The following is a 6,734-nucleotide window of genomic DNA, read 5'->3' on the forward strand; positions in this document are numbered from 1 at the left end:
CATTGAACAGATGCACAATACTATACATCTAGATCTCTGACATTGATCTGTTGTACAATTCTGGAATGTGTTTTATGCTCACATGTTATAACATGTCTGATCTCCTCTGTTGGAACCAACATGGGTTCCAAAAAGAATTATCATTTGAAACCCAGCTTGTTCTGTTCATCCAAGAGACACAGAAACCAATAGATACAGGTATCCAGGTATATATAATGTTCCAAGACACTCCATACATGTCCTGCATGGCAACCTAATGAACAAAATAGGACCATATGGAATATCACACCAACGATGTGACTAGACTGAAGAGTTTCTAGCAAACAGAATACAGCACATCATTCTGAATGGAGAGAAATCTTCAGATGTAAAAGTAACTTCAGGCATGCTGCAGGGGAGTGTTATAGAACATTTACTTTTCACAATATATATAAATGACCTAGTAGATACTGTCTGAAGTACTGTCACGCTTTTCATGCTTTCACAGATGATGCTGTTGTATGCAACAAAGTCGCAATGATAGAAAATTGTAGCAAAATGTGGAAGACCTGAAGAGGATCAATGCTTAGTGCAGGAAGTGGCAATTGACCCTCAACTGAAAAAATAAGTAACATATTGAGTATAAATAGACAGAATGATCCTTTATTGTATGATTACAAAACTGCATAACAATCACTAGAAACACTTACTTCCATAAAATATCTAGGAGTTTGTGTATGGAGTGATTTGAATTGGAACAACCAGATAAAATTAATCATGAGTGAGGCAGATGCTAGACTGAGATTAATTGGTAGACTCCTCAGCAAATGTAACCACTAACAGAGGCAGTAGCTTACAAAACACTCATTCAACAAATACTTGAATAATGCTCATCAGTATGGAACCCATCCCAGGTAGGACTAATAGAGGAAATAGATAAGGTGCAAGGAAGAGCAGCAGATTTCATTACAGGTTCATTTAGTAAGTGCAAAAATGGTAAAGAGATGCTCAGCCAACTCCAGTGGCAGATGCTTCAAGTGACGCATCATGCTACACTGTTAAAGTACCGAGAGCATACATTCCTAGAAGAGTCAACCAATATATTGCCTCATCCTATGAATATCTCACAAAAAGAATATGTAGATAAAATGAGAGAGATTCAAGCCCACACAGAGGCTTACCAGCAATTGTTTTTCCTGTGAACCATACAGGACTGGAACAGGAAAATAGGGAAGTGACACTGGTACACGAAGTACTCTCTGCCATTCACCATAAGATAGCTTGTAGAGTATAGATGTAAACTACAAAATTAAAGAAATGTTTACTTGATGAGTTAATTAAACAAGAACAGTAATTCAGAACTTCATTTGATATCTTGATACCATACTCTGTAGAGCTCAAATTTCTTTTGTATGATTGAAAACAAAGTACAATGCAAGAAAAAACATGATTGTATGACATTGTCGTATGGCATGGTTCCTACTGTGGTAAATGTAGATTAAGTCTTCAAGAACAGTATTGATATCATCACATTAAATTAAACAAAATAACTTAAGCATTGCATAAAGAGAGACAGCTACTGTGAACTATCATACTGAATAATCTATTAAATTTAGAGCTTGCAGTCTGTTTTGGTGGACTTCTCCCATTAACATGTTGACTTTGAACCATGAAGCCATCTAAGAAGTGTATGAAAGACTTTTGCTGTAACCCTCAGCCTCAGTCAGTGTTAAAATCTATGCATGTGAGATATCAACAGCTTTGACTCTATCTACTAACATTTATCATATTTCAGTATATATGGTAGACTTTTGTGGGCAATTGAGGCAAGAAGATCTATGATGGGATTGGCCTGTATTAATAAGGCAGCATAATACTATGGTGAATGGCAGCTTAAATTGATGGGAGAAACAGCCTCCAAAGAGACTGGAGGTGCTACTAAAATATTCAAAGGCTGTACTTGGCACACCTCACTGTGTACCAATTATTTCTTTATAAGTTTTGAAATATGAATTTCCACCAACAGACATGCATGGAATCACAGCTAAGTGCTTTATAAACTCCACACCCATTTCTTTTCCATTCTCAGTTTGAGCAGTGTGAATATTAAACTGAATATAAAATTTATGTTAACATTCTTAAGTGCTCACTAGAGCCTAGAGGTTATCCCAACAGAAGTAATTTTTCAGTACTATACTGAAGGTCATTATTTTCACAGTTAAAATAATGGACTTTATTTACCTGATTTGTGTGATATGAGTCCAGAGTGAACTGAACTAGAACTAAAAGTACTATTTGTATGTACACTACAATGGACGTTTATGCAATAAACAACCAGCTTAAATTGTTTCCTTACCTGATTGCTGTGATCTAATTAAGTGTACATCTAACCAGTAACAATGACACTTGTGTACACTGCAATAGAAGTCTACATGATGAACAACCATGTAACAGTTTGCGTCTATCAAATACAATGCTCTTCAAGTAATGGTGGCCAAAAGTTATTAATAGTGTCTTGCATGTGAAGTTTTCTGTTTTCTAGTTGCCACATCTGTGTTCATTCAGTACATGTTAAAATAACAGGTGAATATGAATGGGGGAAGGTAATCTGACAGTAACTACAAATGCTGAAACTTACATCCTCTATTAATTTCACCTATTGTTGGTAGAATAGTTGAACAATGCATTAACTAACTTTTCACATTAAAGATTATTCCTTCAACTTGAATGAGAAAAACATCACTGTATTTCACAACATTACATTGATTTTGAAAGATTATTATTATTGTTGTTGTGTTTGTGCATTATTTGTTGTTTTGAGTCTTATGTGTATATGTAATGATAGTGAAATGTGCACACATATGAATGTGGACCTATACTGCTACTAGGTTCCCTGTTACATACTGGTAGGCATGGTATCAATTGAGAATGTGATATACTATACGAATTATGCCAAGTACTCAGTTTAATATAGTAATAGGCCCACAGTTTATGCAAGATAATTTAAGTGGCTCCTTCCCTCTTTCCTGATGAAGCAACTGTTGGTTGAGAGAGCTTGAATTTTGTGTGTCTATCAACATGCCAGCGCTTTCGTTTGGTAAGTCACATCATCTTTGTTTTATATATATATATATATATATATATATATATATATATATATACAAAAACAAAGATGATGTGACTTACCAAACGAAAGTGCTGGCATGTTGATAGACATCTTTGTTTATATATATATATATATATATATATATATATATATATATATATATATATATATATATATATAAAAACAAAGATGATGTGACTTACCAAACGAAAGTGCTGGCATGTTGATAGACACACAAACATACACACAAAATTCAAGCTCTCTCAACCAACAGGTGCTTCATCAGGAAAGAGGGAAGGAGCCACTTAAATTATCTTGCATAAACTGTGGGCCTATTACTATATTAAACTGAGTACTTGGCATAATTCGTATAGTATATCATATATATATATATATATATATATATATATATATATATATATATATATATATATATATACAAAGATGATGTGACTTACCAAACGAAAGCGCTGGCACGTCGATAGACACACAAACAAACACAAACATACACACAAAATTCAAGCTTTCGCATCAAACCTTAGGTGTTAAATAACCCCTGCAACAAGAGCTCTGTCTCATTTGGACCAGACTTCTTCTGCTGTCAAGATGTATTTCCTTGGCTGGTACAGTCTCCAGACTACATGGTCGTACCAGTGCCATATAGAGGTAGTGTAACTGATTGCTACAGATATCAGAAGCTCAATCTAATACTAATGGTTAGTCAGAGAATCATTACACTGCCTTGTTGCCCACTAGTTGTGACAATCAGGCTATGAGAAACTATGGTGATCCCTCATAATTATGATCATAACCAGACTACTGATGTGTCCATGCCACTGCTAAGGTAAGTTGCCTTTTCTACTGCAGTGTGCCATCATTAGAACATATCTCTCTCACTCAGCTGAATTACGTATTTTATTTCTTTCTTTTGTGTTCTCTAATAATTTATGTGCGCAGTTAATTTTGTTCCCCACTCCTGTAGTCACCATCTTGTATCCAGGCCTTCTGCAACCTATTGCAGTGCCTTTTGATCTCTGTTAGTGATGTAATTTCATTTTTCTCTTTTCAAATTATACAGTAACATGCTGAAAAGTAATACCTCCAAAGTTTGTGCATCAAAACTCTTAAACCTTTTAAAAAAAAAACAAATATTATTAACACACTCCGTCTTTATTCCTCATGTCTGCACATTTGTAGCCCTCTGCCACTAGAGGGTTCCAAACCACAGAATGTAACACATCAGTGTGTAACATAACTATGCCGGCGTGTGAGGAACAGCATGCTCCAAACGAGTTTTGAATTTGAATAGTTTATCTATACTTGGAGCCCCCTGTCCTTCAGCAGAACAATGCCAGACTACACATGAGTGCTGTGACAAAATAATCAGATACCTTCCTGCATACAGTCCTTACTTGGCCCCATACGATTTTCATCTGCTTCCAAACTTAAAGAACATGTTTGAGGACTTAACTTTGATACTGATGAAGTGGTGCAAGCAGAATAGAATAGAATAGAACAGAATAATTTTATTGTCATTAGGCCATTAAGGCAACAGACAAAGTCATACATATAATATAATATAATTCATGTTGCAATAGAACAATAGGTTTGTTATTACAGTGTAATATTACAATTGATGAAATCCTATAAAGTCATACTTATAGCGCAATATAATTCATGTTGCAAAACAACATTAGGTTTGTTATTACATGGTTATATTACGATTGGTGAAATCCTACAAAGTCATACTTATATTACTATATAATTCCTGTGGCAAAAGAGTAATCAGTTTGTTATTACAGTTTAATTTTAGAATTGATAAAATCCTTTATGTCGTAGAATGGGTGGACAACTAACCAGTCATACAGTGCTTGTTTGAATGGTTGCTCTGGTACATCTTGCATAGCTCGTGGAAGTTTATTAAATAATTTGTGCCCCATTAGTTCATAACTGTTTAGTGATTTTGAGAGTCTGTGGACTGGAGTATAAATACATCTATTCGTCCTAGTGTTGTAGCAGTGTAAATTTTCTCTGCATTTAGCTTTGTGTAGCTTCTTTTTCGAGTAGATTAAAACATACTACATATATATTTACTACTGTCATAATTTTTTGCTCAGGAAACAAAGGTTTACAGTGTGCAAATATGATGAGCCTGTAATTGCCCAAATAGCTTTCTTCTGCAGTAGAAGGATGTCACGCACAGAACTGGAGTTTCCCCATAAAATGATACCATAGGTTATTATGCTTTGGAAGAATGAGAGATAGGATATTTTAACATAATTTTTAGGTACAAAACCTAGACAACTTACCACTAAGATACTTGACATATTGACCCCAAGATAATTTGTCATCTAAATATGCCCCTAAAAACTTAACATAACTAGGATCATCAGATGGTAGCTTGTCTTTTAGACTAAATACTATCTGCTGAGTTTTATTTTCATGAAGCAAAAATCCATTTGCTTTAAACCAGTATGACACTTGAGCAATTGTCTCTGTAACACAAGTTTTAAGGCTATTGAGGTCATTACTGCTTTTCAGAAAAGTTGTATCATCTGCATGTAGTACAGTTTTTGATTTAATAAATGACAGCAGGTCATTAATCATTATTAGGAACAGGAAAGGGCCCAGTACAGATCCCTGTGGGACACCTACCTTAACTAGTTCTACACTGGCCAATTCTTTTCCAACACAGTCAGCTGTTCTGTGTACCACGTGTTTTGTCTTTTTGGAACTTTAGTTTTCAGGACTCGAACAGTTAGGCCTACTTTGAATTTCTTTGTTGGAATGCAGGCATTAAAGTGTGCCAAAGTACTTTAAAAAACCTATCAAATACTATATTTGCTGGCAAATCGTTACTTAAGGTATAGTGTGTGTCTTCATAACACTGGTCAAACCAGTCTCTGTCAGCAAGGAAGTTACAAAATCTATGAATTTTTTCATCTGAGACAGGTCTGGCGATCACAATTTTTGGGACTGGCTTAGATATACTAGTCTTATTTGGAGGTGACCTACTTGTATAATTTAAGTTTACAGAACTATGATCAGAAAATGCAAACTCTGACACATCACATGATTCATCTGTTGTTTTAAAATTCACAAAAATATTGTCAAGACATTATTGTTCTCTTGTGGGCCTATTATTGACACGGTGTAAAATGGATTGTCTTACTAGATTTTGAAGTTCAGTGACACTACGTTTGTATGTTGTTACATCAATATTTGAATTTAGATCACCACCTATTACAATATCATAATTTATCCATCTAGTTTCGCCAAGTACATGTAACAGCTGGTCCAGTTTCTCTAGAAATGCACTGACGATGCCCTTAGGTGATCTGTACAGGGATATTACCAATAACTTAAAACTGTCTAAAACTAAACCAGCAGCTTCAAAATTTAGTTCATCACACATAAAATATAGATCCAATCTATTGATTGAACATCTAAGTGACTTGTTAACATAGATTGCTACACCGCCTCTTAAATGCAATTTTCTCCTGTAGCTATTGGCTATATTATAATTATCAAATTTAACAAATGTTAGGTCACTCTCAGTAGCCCAGTGTTCACTCAAACACAAAATATCAAACCCATTTTCTATTCCAAGATTATTGACACTCCTTGAATGTTAAGATAGCAGATTTTA

Source organism: Schistocerca piceifrons, chromosome X, assembly GCF_021461385.2.
Source record: "Schistocerca piceifrons isolate TAMUIC-IGC-003096 chromosome X, iqSchPice1.1, whole genome shotgun sequence".
In the NCBI taxonomy this organism is placed as follows: domain Eukaryota; kingdom Metazoa; phylum Arthropoda; class Insecta; order Orthoptera; family Acrididae; genus Schistocerca; species Schistocerca piceifrons.